The following is an 18,523-nucleotide window of genomic DNA, read 5'->3' as shown; positions in this document are numbered from 1 at the left end:
AGTGATAGCAGTAAATGGCTGGGTCATACAGCTGTGAGAAGAACATTAAATAGCAGTTTGCTCTTCTCCCATCTTGTCACTTCAATGCTTTCATCTCACCCGAATCTGTTCATCTCATCACTTAAGGATGAGAAAAGTCAGTAAGATAAGTAGCAATTATACAGCAATTAAATAAAACACATTATCTTCCAGTAATATGCTGTTTATGTGGAACAATATAGAAGAGATGTAAACACAGAGAAAATGCTTCTCCCAACCACTAACAAAGACTCACACTGAAATTTCCCTTAGGTATTTTTGGGCATGCTGCTGGAGTAGCTCAAGATAATGAATGCTTCTCTTGCACAATAAAATAGTTACAATTATGTACTCCTAGAGACAGCACACAGAATTGCCTTTGTAAATAAAGGAAGAACTATCTGATTTAATTTGAAATTATTAATATTAACTAGTTTTCCTGCCTTAATACACCAACTTTGTCACTTCTTTTAGGTAGCCAAGTGAAGAAGGTTTAAGGGATTTCTTGCATAAAGCTTAGTTATGCTTTACTGGTAATTTTAGCCATATAAACTGATTAGATTACGGCACTAAACCAAGTATGTCAGTATAAGCAATCATTGTACTTTTAGGTTAACTTTGCAGCAGAAACACCAAATATCTGCCACAGCTGTGCTCACCTTCAGAAAGGGGAGATACCCAAAAATGAAGATATTGTTAAAAACAAAAGTAACAGAACACTCAGTACACATTAGATCCTCACAACTGGTATGAAGACAAACAGAAAACACTGTCTTGAAGGCACAAAATCACCATTCAAGGCTTGTAAAAGGGCAATAGGGAGTTTACATTACACATCAGAGTAACACTGTTTAGTCATCAAAACTAACATATATACTTTTCAAATTCATGAATCTGACCCTCATGAGGAAGCCTGTTCAGAGAATATTAGGCCATGTAGTTGCATTAATTTTTTTGCTCTTGTGTTCTGTGTGAAAAATCTGGGGAAATTCCCTGCACCACACCACTTTTGAGGCTTTCATGAGGGAACTTGCTTCCAGCTTCTTGAAGATGCTGCAGTTTCAACACGACCAAATGATGCTTTAGAGGAAGTTAGTGAAACTCAAACTTCTAATTGTGGTGTGTGAGCTCCTTCTTGAAATTGCTCTGGTGCTAAAGAAGGGAAAGTAGCAAACAGAATTATAATGTTTTGAACAGGTTCTACAGAAATCCAGAAAACTAAACCCCACTAAGCTTTACATCTACTCCAGAGAAATAAGCAAAAAGCTTATAAAAATTAGAATTAGTGTGTATCTAGATAATTATGATCTGTAGGGCAAGGGTCAGAACACACTTACCATGAAGACTGTGATAAATTGATCTAGGGCATAGGTTCCCTAAAGCCTCCAAGCAAATGAATTTAAGAAAACTAAGCAGATGTGAGATAAAAGGTAAAAGACAGGAAACAGAAGGTAGAAGCAAATGGTTAATTTTCATGGTGGAAGAAAACCACCACAGGAATCTGCATGACCTACACCGGTGAACTTACTGAATTATCTGAAATAGGTGGTATGCAGAGGGGTAAAAAAAAACTAGCAATCATTTATTTATTGCTGATGTGAAAGTAGCTGCAAGAGCTTAAAAAGGCTGAGTGAGTACAACAGCAAGAGGTGAAATTCGACACAGATCAATATAAAGCACCACTTACCAAGGAAAGCAAACACAACAGCAAATGCAAAACGATGGGCTCCAGCCTTTACTGCTCCGATGTGAGATCCCATGGTTATGACAGACAGCTCTGTGGAAATGTCAGCTCCATGCATAGAACCAGCCAAAAAAGGACATCAGAGTTTAGGAAGTGCTAAGTAACAAAAAAAAAAAGAAAGCAGAGAACATCATGGTGGCTCTGCATAAGCCCATGTCATACCTGCTTCCTGAACTATAGTCTGGGAGTTCCATCTCAAAAAGAAAGCAAAAGAAGTTGAAAGCAGATCAGCGAGAGTACAGTCAAAGGTAGGAACTGATTCCCCTATGAGGAATGATTAAATAAGTGAAGAAGAGATTGGGGGGTGGGTGCTCAATGAGAGAATGACTGTGGAGGGAAAGAGTACCCACTGCTTCTTCTAAAACTGTGCAAAGAGCAAACAGAAAACAGATACAAAGTGAATTAAAGGAGATGCATTTTCTTGTAACACAAATTAAGCTCTGGTATTCCTTGACATTGTAATTGGGGATGCTAAAATTTTATAAAGGCTCTGTGAAAGACTGGACAAATTGATGGGTAGGAAATTAATGGAGGATTGTTATATTCTCATGCATACAAAAATAATAACCCTCTAGGAGGTTTTTAAGCTTTACATTCCCAGAGGCTGGGCAAATACTTGGGGAAGGACATGCTTGTTCTATCCCTACTCCCCTCCCTAGGCATTTACTTTGGGCTGCATTTGGCAGCAGGGTACTAGTGGGTGGGGGAGGGTTTGGTAGACCTTTGATCTGCCCCTGTACAGCTGTTCTAATGTTTTTATGATCTCATTTATTATTAAAAAGAAAAAAAAAATGCTTGTCTTTCTGTGACACTCAAGTGACTAAAAAAATCAGAGAGAGACCTGAAAAGTTTAAATAAAAAATCTGGTATATGCAAAACACTAAAAACATGGTCACATCCATAAGTTAAATTGTTTCCCAACTCAAGCATTTTATGATGCATAATGTGAAATATGGCAAAGTAAGCTCAGGAATTTGCAATGAGTACTATCTGTTCTGAAAAGGAAGAAATTAAAGCTACATACAATAGACTTCCTGCTGGGAAGGTGAGAGGGAAGGGAACCCAGCATCCCAAAGGATGCACTGGTATAAACCCCAAACTAAACCAAGAGACATGAGTCATCAAAACTACAATGTTATTGGAGAAAATCCAGGAAGCCAGATCTAAAAGAGGAACAGAAAGGAAGGGGGGGGGGGAGAGATAGACATAAAGAGAAAAAAGAAGAAAGAAATAATTTAAGACAATAAAAGAGAACTTTGAGAGAGTTGCCTAGACCTGAAAAGCAATGGAGGTAGTCACACCACGAGACTTCCAGGCTGACATACATTTGTGTGGGCCAACACAAGAGTCAATCCAGTACATCCCCATTATCTCACAACCAGCACTTCCTTCTGCCAGTGCTGACACTGTGCATGAATGTGAAGCCTTGTGGTGAGCTAAATTGAGAAGCAACTCATCTATAAACTAACACTTTATGGCAAGCAGGCTTATGGTTCAGACCAGCCTTAGGATCTCTCTGGAGAGTGGCAATAGAGGAACAGTTCTTGCTCTACAGCTTGCACCCTCATCCAGACAGCTGGGATACAACTTAAAGATGTGGAAGCCTGAATGAGGGGGAAGAAATGCAAAAGAAGGAACCCTACTTTGAAAAATAATCTATGTTTGTGGTGTACATTTTTACTTTGGTTTGGTTACCTTTATTCAGACTTGTAATTGTTGCCTACCTACAGTAAAGCCGTGCTTCACTTGACCCACAAGCTTGCCCAGTGCTAGCAGCCTTGGGTGATGCTGAGAAATATGAGACACACTTCTTTGGGGATAAAAGGTTTGCAAAGCAGTGCAGTCAGGCTCTGCTAGTAAACCTGTACACTCCAATCTAACAGAGAGATGAGGAGTTTCCTCTGCCAAGTTCCAAAGCCAGGGTGAAGTAGCCCTGCACAGTGTGAGGCTCCCCACACTGGGTGCTCACCCATGATTCCCCTGCAAAGCTCACACAACAGAGCATCCTGCAGCCCTGGACAGCCCTCACTCCACTCACCATTTATAGGCTTCTTATTATCAAATGCAAACTAAAATTGTACTCATTTATACTTATTGTAATGTAGTCTGGGCTTAATTGTGTTTTTTCCCCAGTAAGAAATTCCAGTCTTGGTTAGTCTTTGAGACTAACATGCAGTAAAAGCCCTTGACAGGCACTGGTAGAAATATGGAATTATTTAGCATTTAGTAAAGGAATGGTAAGGAGCTGCCTTCTTTCTTTAGGGCTAATTGAGTAGAGATTAATGGCTGTGATTACTTCGCTTGTCTTTAACTCTGATGTCACTAGGGAAGAGTGGCTCAACATTTTCTGTGCCACGTGGCAAACACCAGTTTTGAGGCCTTTTGCATAGGTCAGATGGAAAGACAACAACAGCATAAATTGGTTGCTTGTCTGTGCCCAAGTTGGGCTGCTGAGCACGCCCTGAAGCATTAGCAGCTCTACAGCTTCTCACTCTCACTCCTGCAGAAACAGCTGTGGTGGGAGGCACTCAGAGAAAGAGGCAGCATTGCAGACCTCTCTCCTCATGCCTGTACAGCAGAAAAGGGGCCAACTGCAGCTCACACCCAAGATTTCAGACAGGTAAAATAGGATGTATAAGAAGAAAAGCAGAGAGAAGAGTGTCATCTGCTGCCATGGAGTGCAGAAGAAAACTTGCTTAAAATTTGTCAGCTGTTTTGTTTTCCTGGTAGTATAAGTCTCAATGATTTTAGGAATAAAATTGCCAAGTATTTTCACACCTTACAACTCACTATTCTAGATTTCACTTATCTGTTTCCAACAGTTAAACCCTCCTAAAAAGAGTCCATATGTGGAACACTGGTTTTTGTCATATTGTTAATAACTTGTCAAAACACCAAACTTATTTTTCAGTTTTTCTTCATCCTTCCTTGTTTTTCCCTTATTTCCTCAATTAAGTTGATCAATATACTAAACCTTCCAATAAACAGGCAGACAAAAAAAACCTATTTATAAACAGCTAGTGAAACCCTCCATAGATGAGAATTTAGGATGTGGTTTCCCATTAGTTTAAACATCATCTATGCTGTAGTGTTCCTATTATCCCCACTGTAGCCCAGACAACTTTCACTAATACTTTCTTTCAATAACTTTTCCACAGCAGTACAGGAGACAGATTCAGATGGAGACTAAGTCACTTTACAAGGTGCAGCTATACAATTTCCAGTGGCTAAACTGTGGTGGAACAGGACGAATCATAAAATGGTTTGGGCTGGAAGGAGTATTAAAGATAATCCAGAAATAATAAAGAAATCCCCCTGCCAAGCCTTCCACTAGACCGGGTTGCTTGCAGCCCCATCCAACCCAGCCTTGAACACTTCCAGGGATGGGGCATCCACAGCTTCTCTAGGTAATCTCTTCCAGTTTCCCACCACTTTCACAGTACAGAAGTTCTTCCTAAAGTCCACTATTAGGTTCACTGTGGAACAATATCGTTAGACTATATGTGTAGAGGGAAAAACTGCAGAAAGCTCAATTTTTTTGCCAGCTGTGGGTAGGAGGAGATTTTTCAGCTCTTACAACTTGTAATGTTATACAGGGATATAGTATCACAAGCTACTTCCAAAAAGTAGAAATGGGTGTTTCTGTGGTTAATGTTTCAGAAACATCTAATTAAGGTCCAAGGAAAGTTGAGCCATAGCTTCGCAAGGTTAACCAGTTGGGTGCTCCAGGGAACAGGAAAAGAAAATAGATATAAGAAACAAGTATTCACTCTGGGGGCAGCTCGGAAGCTGCCTGGTGGAAAAGGACCTGGGGGTGCTGGCAGCTGAACATGAGCCAGCTGTGTCCAGGTGGGCAGGAAAGCCAGTGGCACCTGGCCTGGATCAGCAATGGTGTGGCCAGAAGGGCCAGGCAGGGATTGTCCCCTGTACTCTGCAATGGTGAGGCCGCACCTTGAGGGCTGTGCCCAGTGCTGGGCCCCTCACTACAAGAAGGACAAAAGTCCAGAGAAGGGCAACAAAGCTGGTGAAAGGTCTGGAGCACAAAACCCTGTGGGGAGTGATTGAGAGTTGGGGGTGTTGAGCCAGGAGAAAAGGAGACTCGGAGGTGAGTGACCTTCTCACTCTCTACAACTCCCCGAAAGAAAAGTGTAGCAAAGTGGGGGTTGGTCTCTTCTCCCAGGGTATCAGCAGCAGGATAAGAGGACACAGTCAGTCATAAGCTCTGCCAGGGGAGGTTTAAGCTGGATATTAGGAGGAATTTCTTCACAGAAGGATCAGACATTGGAATGGGCTGCCCAGGGAGGTGGTGGAATCACCATCCTTGGAGGTGTTTAAGGAGAGACTGGATGCGGCACTCAGTGCCATAGTCTGGTTGACGTGATGGTGTTTGGACACAGGTTGGATTCGATGATCTCAGATCTTTTCCAACCTTATTGACGCTGTGATTCCTCGGGAAACACGTTCTTTAAGTGTGGGAGATGGAGCTGCAGCAGGTCGGTTCCTGCCCTCCCTTTAGAAACTCGCATAAAGCCGCTCAGCGTTTTACACATGAGCTCGAAAGGCAAACCGAGCAAGCAGCACCGTGCCCGAGAGCCGGCCCCGCTCGACCCTCCCACGGCGGCCCCGCCGTGCCCAGCGAAGCGGAAGCGCGCGCTGGCCCCTCAGCGTCCGGCCCGCGCGGACACACGTCAGCGCCCGCCCCTCCGCGCGCCCCGCGAGCCGAGCGCGCTCTCGCGCCAGCTCCGCGAGGCATCTCCGCCCCTCGGCCCGCGCGGCAGGGGGCGTGGCCAGCCTCGTTCCCACCCTGCAGCGTACATATAAAGCTGGCGAACGCAGCGTGCACCCCCTCTTTCCCCGCGGAGCGCCGGCAGTGGCGGCGTACGGTAAGGCAGCGCGGGATGCGGTGTCTGCCGCTGCCGGGGGGAGGGGAATGGCTTCTTCCTTTTGCTTGGACGTTCGGGAGGATCGCTCGCAGTGCCGGTCGCGTAGTGCTTGAGGCTGGAGTCGACAGCCTCAAGTGAAGTGAGTGAGAAGCTCTCGCCCTTGGAGGCTCGAATAGAGCTATGCGAAAGGCGACCATAATCCAGCTATGGGGTGGCCGCCCCTGCTGAGAGCCGCGGAGTTGCGAGGGGGCTTAGAGAGGACTACATATCTCAGCATGCCCCGCGGGAGGCTCCCTGCCGGAAGCCGCGTCCCGAGGCGCGGGGCAGGCTGGGAGCGGTAGGCGGCGGTGACCCGCGTGGCGCCGCCGGGCCCGCGCCATTTTGATCCCCACCCGTAGCGGCCGGGGTCGGTGCGGCGGTGCCGCCCGGCCGTGCTCTCAGCTGGGCTGCCCCTAGCACTGCGACAGCCTTCAGGGTTCGTGTGTAAAATGCAGGATAAGGCAGAACCACCTTGTTCATGTGGCAGAGGGTTGGTGCACATGCTTATGTTACCCGTACATCTTTTTTGGAGGGTTCAGCTACTGGCATCGTGGCATTGCTCCACAGCAGAAGACTTAAAAAAGTATGTGCGAAACTCACATAGCGTCTCAAGGAAAAAAGACTTGTGGTGATGTTTGCAGGGGGCCCAGGACAAGAGAAGAGATGAGAATCTTGACTCCATGTTTCAGAAAGCTGATATTTTATTCTATAATATATATTAAAAGAAAACTATATACTAAAAGTATACTAGAAGAATAGAAGAAAGAAGAATAGAAGAAAGGATTTCATCAGAAGACTAACAAAGAAAGAAAAAGAATGATAATAAAATCCTGTGACTGACCAGACAGTCCAAGACAACTAGACTGTGATTGACCATTAATTAAAAAACTACATAAAACCAATCAAAAATACACCTGTCACATTCCACAGCAGGAGATAATTACTGGTTTTTTTTTCTTCTGAGGCTTCTCAGCTTCTCAGGAGAAAGATCCTAGAAAAAGTATTTTTCAGAAAATAAATCCATGACAAAGACTCACAACATTTAAGTGATACCTGATGTAAATCATGAGATTGTGTTCTAGCTAATTATATTTTCTTTATATTTTTAAGACAATGGCATTGCTTAATAAAGAGATTTGTTATAAAAGTAAGCCACTACCACCCCAGAGTGCTGACAGAAGCCTATTGTGTGCTTAAGATGCCTTTTTGTCCTCTCTCTGAAATGCTAATGTCATTGAACCCATAGTACTTCAAAAAGAAGGGGAAATACCACTAAATATATCTACAATTCCAGGCTCTTAACCTGCAAGCAAAGATTAGGATGTGGGTGGATTTACATTGGAAGTTGTCAGGTGCATTCATTGTGTGTTTAATTAGCTTGTCTGGCAGTCTGAGTCACACCTTAGATTACTGAACAGTAAATTTTTAGAACTTAAACCATTAATAACCCTTGATTATTGAGTTTATTACACTCAGTAAGCATAAAGTTTATTGCATGCAAGAAGTGGAAACTTAACTTCAGGCTTTCTATAGCTTTAATTGTTTTGTAATAGGGAACAAAATGTGTGATAGGTTATCCTTTATGGCCCAATGCATTTACTTGGCCTGTATAGTCCAGAGAGATATTTTTAATAAGCACATTCAAGTGATAATGTATTGTCACAAATTTCTTAAGCTGCTTGAGTTGGTGGATTTTGATAATTGCTACATGGTTAAAACAATTCTCTAAACCAACTTAAATCAGTTCTTCAAAGTGATTCAGACCTTTCCTTAAAAGGTCTTTGGACTGAGGTTTAACAGTGGGTATGTGCAGTTATTTCTACAATGCTTTTCATATACGATTTCACGTGGGTGTAACTTTAAACTCCTTTGTTGCTTAAAACTGCATTTCTTGCTGCTTTTCTCCTGCAAGCTTGTGATTTAGTACTTAACATGGTGCTCCTAGAGATTGTGTTCATGATTGTTGCCTCATAATGTGTGTGACTTACTGGCCTGGTAACACGAGTCTGCTGATTTCAAGTTGTAAGGCTGTCCATGTTTGTTTTTAGGTGTGATGGAGAGGAGATTTTCATTGGTCCCAAGTACATTGTACATTAAGGTAACAGCTCTGGAATTTTTAATGTTGCTCTAGAAATTTATTTTTGTTTTTGACCAAGTCAATAAATACTTGTGTTTCGAAACTTAGTTTCTGTATTTTATGTCTCTGAAAGTATGGGAAGTGCCAGAGAGTTGTCAGTTTTGTATGGCTACTAAGCGAGACAAAAAGAAAAAACTACATTGCATTTTCATAACTGCCATCAAAGTAATAAGTAATTTGATAATTTCTGGGTGTGGTGCTCTTTAAGTGAAAGTCAGTCTGTAGGTCAGTTCTTAGTTGAACTTCTTTTGCTTACAGAATTTTACCTTGTCAGGTATTTCACCTGTTCCAGAAGAGTATTAAATTGTGTTTCATGAAAATGTCAGTTTTTAGTGCTTGGTGATCATGTTTCTGACATAGTAATGTGAGAGATGATGCTGGACCACAGCAAGAGATGTTTTCTACTTTAAAATGTAATTTTGCTTATTTTTAATTTTAGCACATCATGGAAGGACCATCACAAGTAGAAGAATATTTGGTACACACAAGTGGATTTTCCTGAAAGCTGTGTATGTTCTAAATGATCACTGGGGACAAATAACAACAAATGGATTAGAAAAAGATGCATAGGATTAAGTTAGTAGTTATGTCATTAGCTTTAAAATTGAGGCATCAGTAATTTTGGGCGTCTGACACAGTCTAGAACTGTGTGGGCTGGGGCTTTGGGAATAGATATTTATGTTGGAGGAGCTGGTAAATGTCTGTCCTGAAGTGTTCATACTAAATTTAAAGTTTACCTTAGTGTAGCTTTTAATTGTGAATTTGAACTTTATTGGGAAATAAGTATGAAATAGTGTTTAGTCAAAGAAAGCAGGACATCGGGGTGCTTATTAATGTAAATAAACAAATGCTCCCCTTTTTTGATAAAAATGTCTATTCACTTTTTAAATGTATAGTAGTTATCCTCACTACTTTAAAAGAAAGAAAAAACTCCAGGATCTGTATTCATTTAAATTTACTCAAATGCTTTTAACCAGTTGTTACAAAAGTAGAAATGGGTTGTTCTTACTGGCTTATATTATACATGAACTTATTGTAATTTGGGGTTTTACTCAAATTTCTAGACTGGCGTGAGCAGTTTCTAGCATTGACAATGTGGCACATCCTGAAGAAAGCTTTCCTTGTAACAGGAAATAAAACAGAGGTAAGATTTATTGATTAAACAGCAGACATTTTTGTTTATGATAGTTTATTCCCTTTTCAGTACATTTGCAGTGAAAGAGCGGAAGATTCTCTTGTGGAATGTATGAGTGTTGTTAGAGTTCCTGTCCCTGATACTTGTGGATAACGGTGAATCATGCTAAAACTGCCAAACCTGGTACATTGATGAACAACTTCATAAGGGTTTGGCTACTGAGGTCAAACCACTTACCATTTTTCAATCACAAATCATCGAGTTGGTGTTGGTTTAATGCTGTTGCTGTGTACAAGTGAGGTGCCAGCATGCACCAGGCTGTGAATAAGAATGTTGGTGCAATATATAAACCCACTTCAGGTCTGTGTTGACACAAGTAAGCACTGTTGCAGAAGTTTGCCTCTTTAAAGAGCAGAGAGGAGGAAATGTTAGACTTCAAGTATTCTGCCTTATAGTGGGTAAATAACAAGCACTAGTAAGGTGCGGTCAGGAAATGTTAATGGTGTTTGAAAGCTAGTGGTGATGTTTGCACTTCAGTCCTCTTGGGACCGTTAATTTTGGGCTCACTCAGATTGTGAGCATTTAGGAGAAGTCATGTTAATGACAGAGGTGGAATTTGATGGTAAATTGTAGTGAATTCTAAATATAGCTGTTTCAGCTCGAGTGATAAATTACTTCACAAGGGCTGGTATAATGTACTTGAAGCAGGCAAAAAGAATGCTCACAAATGCTTACTGTGCTTTAAGAATAATAGCAGTGGTTTCTCCAAGAACTTACTTTCCACCTAAGTATCTGAACATTTTTCAGTGAAATTCACTTTACTGCACACCAGTACTTCTGAACAACAGGTTTTGTTATAGTATGTGAAGTTCAAATGTATGAGTGAAACTTCTCATGCAGCAGTGCTGCTTATAAGATGCTGTATTGTTTAGACAGTTAGAAAGCAAGTACTTTAGCAAGTAAAAAGGGGAATGACTTCGATGGCTGACCTAGAGAAAAGTTGGAAGTAGCAAACCTTGTTAGTAGTGTTAACTAAGCAGTGCATTTTATGTCTGCAGAGATGCTTGAATGCTGCATCTGAATAGAAGATAGGAATTCCAGTAAATATTATTTTTGATCCTGATAGGCAAATTACCAGTATCAGATATCCTGATAATCGAGTGTAATTCCCCCTTCCTATCATAGTTCATACCGAGGTTGAGCAATAGCTGGGCAAGAGAAGCAAAACAAATCTTACCGTGACATGACTACACTTCTGATTGAAGGTTCAGAGAACTTGCAGTGTGCTGATACTAATGCAGCACATGTTTAATAATGCAGTTTGGGCTGTACAAGAGGCTAAATAGATGGCAAGTTGTATTTTGAGTGATGAAAGAAAACTTCTCTGAATTATTAAATGTCTTTTTTACAGGAAAAGCCTGTTTTATAGAAAACAAGTAGGAACAAGTGCTTTTGGCTTATTCAGGTATGTAACTGAAAATCTTCTAAAAAGAGAATCTTTCTGGTTCTAAGTCTAAGTAACTGTGTTTACAGTTCAGATATTTTTGCATAGTGATAGTTACAAACATAATTGATCAATTGATATAGTAAGTTGTAGTTGGCATTTACAAAACACTTGTTTGCCAAGCACAGTGTGAGCTGATAGCTGTGCTGACCCTTGGTTACCTTTCAAACCTACATGAAAAGTTTTAAACAAACGTACATTATTACTGAAATACAACAAAATGTTAGAGATTGTAATACAAAAGCTAAACAATCAGAAACCTTATGGAATATTTCCTACTAAATTTTTTGTTTATGTACTGATTTTGTCTCATCTGTGATGATCCTATCCCGAACCTGAATTCCTGTTGAAAAACTTTATACGGATCCGGATTCTGAGACGAGACCAAAATACTTTATTTAAACTTTCTGAGAAGTATTAGTCTTTGTGGGTTTAGGTTTTTTGTTGGTTTGTTTTTGTTTCTTCAGAATTAACAACATCTTAATACAAACTGTTGTGTGCTTACTTGCAAATTAAAATTTCTACCTTGGATGAACCATTTTACTTAAATCTTGTTCTCCTTTTTCAGTGATGAATTGGAGCACTTTGTTAGAACTGCCTGACAAATATGGATCATGTAACCAGAAGGAAGTGTAACACCTGAAGAGATATTGTGGCTTGGAATGAGATGCCATGCTTTTAAAATCCTGCTAAAACAGTTGCCATTTTGTTCAGTAGATACTGTCTCTGCATATTTAAAACACCGTCTTTCCAAAATACTGAGCTGTCTTCTGTAGGAAGTGTAGCAGTAATATTAGGGAAAGGAGTTCATGGAAAACCCCTTGATTTTTTTACCCTTTTTAAAATATCAAATGGGTACACAGTCTTGCAGATATTAGAGATCTGTGATAACTTGGGAGTGGAGCTCACAGGCATGCCCTGTAAAGACAGGGTGAAAGCAAAGAAAAAGGCAATGTCTACAGCTTGCATCACTGTATCTAGTGAGGGAGTGAGGAGTTGAGGTTTTATGGACTGCCCTTTCAGCAGGAGAAGACTACAACCACAACAGTGGAACTGCCTTTTGAGGAATATACTGGCAACAGTACCGCTTGCTCTCTGGGGGAAGGAGGTTGGTAGTGGGAGAAGAGAGATACATACATTGGAACTTGGGCTTTTGTCTTGGTTTGAAAAGACAGGTGTCTGCTAAGGAGGGCAGGAGTCTCCCTTGAAATGGAAATTAAGGGGCTTTCAGGCAAAGATATGGGAGTAGGAATAAGAGTTCTTTATTAGGAAAAATTAAAAATGTAGATGCAGTAATACAGACCAATGCTGAACAGCTGCAGCACCTAGCTAGCCAAAGGCATCTCTGGGGTGAAAAACGCCACGGCTGCCGCCTTTGGTCCAGATGAAGCCAGGCAGGACACACCCCGAAACATTCGGGGCTTAATATTTAATATAGTGGCGCCCAATGTGGGCGTTTTTCACCCCAGAGATGCCTTTGGCTAGCTAGGTGCTGCAGCTGGGCGCTCAGAACAAGTCCAGGCAAAATAGGAACTCAGTTTACCTTTGGTGGAAAAGGTTCAGGCGGTGAAGAGAAAAGGAGCGGGTTCTGCCGTGTAGCTTAGATCCAGAGTTTATCGTAGCATGGTAGACCTGAATGTGGTATCAGCTCCAGCCAGACAGGCAGAGACAGAACCACGGCAGAGACCCCGACCACATGGTCTCGTGTCCTTTTTAAGCCCCGGGGACAGGGGGAGGGGACGGACAGGTGAGGGCCAACCAGGTGTGAGCAGGGGAAGGGTCAGGGGATGTGGACACTAGGACAAACCAATGAGCCCAGACCTGGGGGGCATCTGCCAATCACACGACGCCTTGCTGGAAGGTGCCAGGCAGGAGGGCACAGGGGGAGGGGGAAAGGTTGGCATCCTTGAGGGGGATGGGATAGGTGAGACAGGAAATAGCGACACTGCAACACTGAACGAGTCAGAATACAGCCTGACAACCTTGTTTGGTCAGGGTGTTGGCAGCAGTCTGATTAAATGGTGGCTGCAGTGCTCCTGGAGTAGCAAGTGTGGTTCTGTTGGAGCAGTGATCCTGTAGAAGGCTACTGTTTTCCTCCGAAGGTCCAGTGGTGGTGTAGATGGGCATGGTCTTCCTCTGGGAATCCAGTGGGGAAGAAAGCTGCTCCTCTGGGAATCCAGTGGGAGAAGGCTGACTGCGGTGTTCCAAATCTCAGATTATATCCAGGTAGAAATGCTTGGCTCCTCCCTCTGGGTGGAGCATCTTGCAATGGGATGATGTCATTTTATCAGTCATGCAGTGAGACCCAAAGGCCCATTAACAGATAATGTCTTCCTGGAGGGAGGATTGGTTGTGGAAGAGATAAAGAAAACTGCCCAGTTAACAGAACATAACTGTCCCAGGTCTAACAGATGGCAAATAGAATACACACCCTCAGCTACATCTTCTAACCTAAGATGGCTTTGAAAAGTCACTTGACAAGAGCTGGTGCTGTAATGACAGTAGCAGCAGATTTGCTCTTTTCAGCAAGCTGTCCCTTCCACAGAGAATTACAGGTTCATAATTTGGTCACCAAGTAAATGTAAAGACAACTCATGGTGTACATCAGGTGAATTTGGCCTTGAAGCATGACTTTCAAGCCTCATTGAAAGGAATTCTTTATAATAGCAGAAAAATGACAATAGCATAATTAAAAATTCATAGACCTATTACTGGATCATTTTGAAATTGTCAAAAATATATAGACCCTATAGCTCATGGGGTTTACCTGGTCATCAATGACAAATTCTATGTAAAATCCATTTTCTGTCAAAGTAGTATGAAGTATAAACACTACCAGGAACAGCATATAAAGCATTGGAAATGTCAAAACTAACTATCCATCATGCTACTGAAGTGGATGCTAAGGATCTGACTGAACTCCAGGAGTGCATTGGTTCGCTGAGCATCTCTTATGGTTTGCTTATTAAGCACCGACCAGCTACTTTGGCTAAAGGCTGCTCCTTTTGAGCAAGGAATAGTAAATCAGTCTATTGAATATCAAAATCTGCAGAAATAAACTAGAAAACAGCTTTCTCTTCATTGCTTTCAATATTGTTTCTGTTAAGAAATGTTACTGAGAATGGTGCGTTTTTTCATGTGCCATGCTTTGTACATGCTTTTGAATAAAGATGAGGATGTTAAAGTCATGGCTGTTGGATGTCAGCTGTGGATCACACCATGGTGTTCCTTGGCTGCTTGTACTTCTCAAGAGCTATGGAGGCAGTGTGGCCTTGTGCTGACTGGTGCAGCATGTACTGGGCACACAAAGCTTCGTGTTGTGCTTGAGTGACTCCAGGACACAAACTACTGACTGCATACTCAAGAAGTCAGAAGGTAAGATTAGTGTCAATCTTCTGCCCACTGCAGATCTACAAAAAGCGGGTGCTGTTAACAGCCATCTAGTAGAGCTGCTTGACTGGTAAGTCTAGAAGTTGTCAGTCCTAGCTAGTCTCTTCTCAATGTTAAGATGTTGAAGAGCAGAGAGATGGTTGATAGCATAGCAATATTTGCTAAGTACTTTGTTAGGTATTCAAAGGCATATATGACTTCGTTACAGGATCAGAAGAGTGGCGTGTTTTTGAGAATAAAGGTGTCTTTATCCATTAGGCTGATGCTAATACAGAATGCTAACCTTTAAAGAGAATGCTATATGTATGTGCAGTAAACTTGGTGAAAGTGAGTTTATCTTGTGATGTTGGGGATGAAATAAAAGACTGAGGGTTCAGGGTTGTGGGTGGCACTTCAGGTACCCAAAGTACTTCATGATAGACTTGCTCTAAAACATGTATGTTCTAAAACATTTGTTGGGGATGGTCTGGGAGGTAGGTTTGGTAGCAATAGAGTGCCAGGAAAGTTACTGCATATCAGTGTGGTGGAGGTGTGTCTCAGAATGTTAAGTCATGAAAAAGATTAGGCTCTCAGCATATAAAAGAAGGTAGATGTGGCCAATGGTAAGGTGTATTGAATATTGAGCTGTAGAACTTTCTCAAAGAACAATCCTGTACTTCAGAGCTATGGAAAATTGGTAGCCAATTAAAAAATGTATTAGTAGTATAGGTTGTCAAGTGTTTACAGTTACAAAATTACTATTTTAATCATGACATGTTCCAGACGATTTTATAATCAATTTTAAGATGGAAAAGATGGCTTTTTTTGCCTTGTGGGAAAGGGTTAATATGTTTTCAAACCAGGAGTGGATTTAGTTCTGGTACATTTTATGGAGTGATGTTTAATACAAGTGAGATAAGGAGATACAGTGTTTGAGAGTTACTGTGACACATTTGGAACATGTGGCATGAGATTTCTCTGCAAAAGCATTTCATGAAACTTCAGGTTTACAAAACAGATTGTTAAATTCAAAGCTTTTAAGATTGTGCAGTAAACAGCATGAAAGCATTTTGCTGCTTTTGTGCTTTAGTCCAGTGAAGTCCTGCACTATCATTAGTGGAGCACTGGAAGTGTCACATGGCTGTTAGACTGTGGTTCAAGTAATCGGTGGTTAAACAAACTGTTCTGGAATGTTGCCGTTTATCAGTTTAGTAACTGGGCAAAACCAGCAGAGACTTAGTAATTAAATAAATGTTGAGCTTACAAGCAAGAGAAGTTCCTTGCAACCACATGGCAGATTCAAAAGTAGCTCTGCATAAATGCTTTGCTACGTTTGAAGTAACGAGGTCCTTATTAAGGTGGGAGGTTTTGTTTTGCTGAAGAACTTGTCTTACTGGTGAAGGCTGTGATCTATAATCAAGAGTTGCAAGTGAGTGAAACTAAGCTAGCAGTGGTTATCTTGCCACAGCACCTACACTGCTATGTGACTGCCAGTGCTGGTGTGATACCTGCTTGAAGTATCAGATCCCAGTGAACAGGAATTTCAGAATAAGCTGTGCTGTCTGGCTGCCATCCTGTAGAAGAGCATGACTGGTTGCAGCTATATAGTGTGCTGGTGTTGGGGTTGCTACCATCTTTCCTGCAGGAAAGCTCTTGACTATAAATTTGCCATATGAAGTTTGGGGTATGTGTTCTGCCATAAAAATTAAAAACCAGAAATGAGTTGATAAAGAAAAGCATTCCATAGGACATTCAAACATGGACACAGCAGAATCAGCAAGTGTTTGACTTTGCCCAAAGAGAAAGGTATTCTTTATACTGAAGAGTGTTCAGTCCTAACTTTGGTGGCTTTTCTTCACACTCCCTCCCTTTGTCCCAGAGGACAATCTTTGAGCTATCTTCTGGAGTATGAATGAATTTAACAGAAAAATAGTAATTTCAGATGAGTGGAGTACACGTAGAGGCTTTATATGCTATGTAAATGTGTGTCTGATGATGTGCATTCTTTATTTTTGGTGTTACAACTGGTTTTACAAGCATTTTTGCTTGTCTGCCCTTGTATTTCCCTCAGAGGATATAAACTGGAAAAGTACAATTAGAATGATGAATTCTACTTCCTCTCAAACATCATGTGGCTTTTTAGTTGATAGTCCAGTTGAGCTATCAGGGCTATAAGACAGTACTTCTCTGCCATTGTCTCAAACTTCCTGCAGGCTCTGGAGGACAAAGTGGTGTTTGATGCTCAGAAGAATGGCTGTATTGAGTGGGACAAAGTCTGCCTCGTTCAGTATTCTGTCTGAGGATGACCAGTATAAGAAACAGGAGAAGTATACAGAGCGTTTCCAGCAGTTTTCTTGGGAATTTTCTGAGATTTTCATTTGTGTTTGAATACTACTTTGCAATTATGACCTATCTCCATTTAAAAAGATTTGAAACATGAATGATATGTGGGCTCTAAAATCGATGAAGTAGTGGGTATGTTAATAAGTGTAGGGATGGTAGGATTGGGAGGGGGCTGAAGTAAAAGCTTGTTTTTCCCCCCTTTCTGAAGCTGATGTCACTTTCAATTCTCATGTTACTGAAAACAGTAGTAAGTGACATTCATTGAAGGCCCCTGTGCTAGGACAGCCTTGCTGTTTAACTGAGCTGTGTTGGGTGGGAAAACATGAAGTACTTATGTGTGCTCTTACCCCTGAGCTATACTTCAGGCTTCTCACCAGCCCAATAAACACTATCTTTTTCCCTGAAACTGGAATTCTCTATAACTGAAGGAGCACTCTCCCAGCATCAATTGTACTAGTTTTATTGTGGCAGGTGAAGAATGATTAATATCTGTCCCAAAATGAAGTTCAGTCTTTTTTTGTGGAAAGAAAAAGATGAATGGACTGTAATAAAGCAAATGCTTAGACCTTTGAAATTGGTAAGTTGATTGGAAAGTAAAGGTATTTTTAAATAGTCTTAAGATCACTGAAGAAGAACATACAGCTATTGCTATATCTGGGTTTCATCTCACCTTGACTAAATAGGAAATTATTTGCTCTAGGCTTACCTTGGTCTCTTTCAGAGGGAGGACTATTGCAAATACTAGGGTCCTGTGAAAAACATTTGAGACTTAAACTCTTGTGTGTCTCGAGGTTTAAGCCCAGCCAGAAACTAAGTACCACATCCTACCTGCCCTCATAGGATGGAGAGGAGAATATGAGGAAAGGTAAAAGCAATAGGTTGAAATGAGAACAGAATTGAAATTAAATATAACAATTGTACCATAAAGGAAGACAACAAAGAGAAAGCCCAAGATAAGCAAGTGATGATATACAATACAATTGGTGATCACCTGCTAACATACCCAGCCTGGGTGATGGATCCATGCCTCCTGGCCAGCTTCCCCCAGTTTATGTACTGGGCATGAAATGCTAGTATAAAATATCCTCTTGGCCAGTTCAGGTCAGCTGTCCTAGCCTTGCTCCCTCATGGCTTCTTGAGCCCCTCCTGACTTGCATAGACTTCTGGTTGTTGCTAAGTAGTGCTACCCCAACATCCAACCGTTATCAACTCTAGTCTCATACTGAATCCAAACCATGGCACTGAGAAGAGCCAGCTACTAAGAAGAAAACTAACTAACCCAGCTGAAACCTTGATGGTGTGTTAGCTCTGTCTAGTAGTTAGGTCATTTTCTGCAGCAAAAAATACAAGT

At 41.4% G+C, this 18,523-nt stretch overlaps 1 long non-coding RNA gene and 1 other non-coding gene across 3 annotated transcripts; both read left to right on the top strand.

Annotated features, from left to right (window-relative positions):
• Positions 1-6,504: 6,504 nt before the first annotated feature.
• Positions 6,505-14,648, top strand: LOC129118525 (uncharacterized). Of its 2 annotated transcripts, XR_013181275.1 has the most exons (7): positions 6,505-6,645; positions 8,733-8,782; positions 9,261-9,330; positions 9,886-9,965; positions 11,368-11,421; positions 12,029-12,743; positions 12,946-14,648. It is a non-coding gene; the product is annotated as an uncharacterized LOC129118525 (long non-coding RNA). The 2 variants fall into 2 exon arrangements; XR_008533979.2 differs by having other exon boundaries at positions 12,029-14,648.
• On the top strand, positions 11,771-11,840 carry LOC129119050 (small nucleolar RNA SNORD50). The gene has a single exon (XR_008534062.1). It is a non-coding gene; the product is annotated as a small nucleolar RNA SNORD50 (small nucleolar RNA).
• Positions 14,649-18,523: the final 3,875 nt, after the last annotated feature.

The sequence above is a fragment of the Agelaius phoeniceus genome, chromosome 3 (assembly GCF_051311805.1).
Source record: "Agelaius phoeniceus isolate bAgePho1 chromosome 3, bAgePho1.hap1, whole genome shotgun sequence".
Lineage (NCBI taxonomy): Eukaryota > Metazoa > Chordata > Aves > Passeriformes > Icteridae > Agelaius > Agelaius phoeniceus.
This window is presented reverse-complemented; position numbering and strand designations above follow the sequence as displayed.